The sequence below is a fragment of the Capsicum annuum genome, unplaced genomic scaffold, assembly GCF_002878395.1.
Source record: "Capsicum annuum cultivar UCD-10X-F1 unplaced genomic scaffold, UCD10Xv1.1 ctg1001, whole genome shotgun sequence".
In the NCBI taxonomy this organism is placed as follows: domain Eukaryota; kingdom Viridiplantae; phylum Streptophyta; class Magnoliopsida; order Solanales; family Solanaceae; genus Capsicum; species Capsicum annuum.
In genome coordinates, this window is record NW_025814925.1 from 770481 (window position 1) to 771546 (window position 1066).

A 1066-nucleotide genomic window follows, 5' to 3' on the forward strand; every position below is an offset into this window, starting at 1 on the left:
ATAATAATAATAATAATAATAATAATAATAATAATAATAATAATAACAATAATAATAATAATAATTATTATTATTATTATTAAAAAAAATTAGATGAAAATAATTACGGAAAAACTTATGCAAATTCTTTTTTTAATTAGTTGTGCTTAATTTTGTCTTGTACATACAAAGTTAGCATTCATCCACTACCGTAAATTTTCAAGATTAATATAACGTATATTCCTCAAATCTAGATATGCCAATTCTACACAATGTTATCATGTATGAAAGAATAAATAATTTTTTTTAGGGGTATTCATATGTCTCTCACTGGCGTCTTCTTCCACTTCAACTTTTCCTTGGTATATAAATAATTAAATTCTGCAAAAAACCAGTCATAGATTCTCATGATGTACACATATATTAGTTATAGTTATTCGAATTTCTAAATTGCAAAACCCAACACAATATTAATTTTATACATGAGTAGCTTACTTCTTAATCAAGAGTTTACATGTCGGACCAACTACAAACGAAGATGGTTTTGATGCCTCTTCGAAGGCCCTTAGGAAGGTTGCTTATCATCTCACATTCTTCAACCGCACACATTGCTGCAAATCTTTGCCGCTCATAAATTTTGAACCTCTGCTTAAATCCTTAAGGCTGCCTTCTTCTCCTCGTCTGAATGCAGGAATACCTTCACCAATATTATATAAGTATACACCATAACACATATAAGATATAGACTATACACATACACAATTATAGCAATTAACATCAACAAATCATCCTCGCATGCCCAAAAAACATTAAATCAAAAAAGAAAAATCAAATTAAACAACGAAGAAGAAAGAAAAAAAAGAGGAAGAAGAAGAAGAGGAACAAGAAGAGGAACAAGAAGAGGAAGAAGAAGAGGAAGATGAAGATAAGGAAGAAGAGGAGGAAAAAGAAGAGGAAGAGGAAGAGGAAGAAGAGAAAGAGGAAGAGAAAGAAGAAGAAGAAGAAAAAGAAGAAGAAGAGAAAGAAAAAGAAGAGGAAGGGGAAGAAGAAGAAGAAGAAGAAGAAGAAGAAGAAGAAGAAGAAGAAG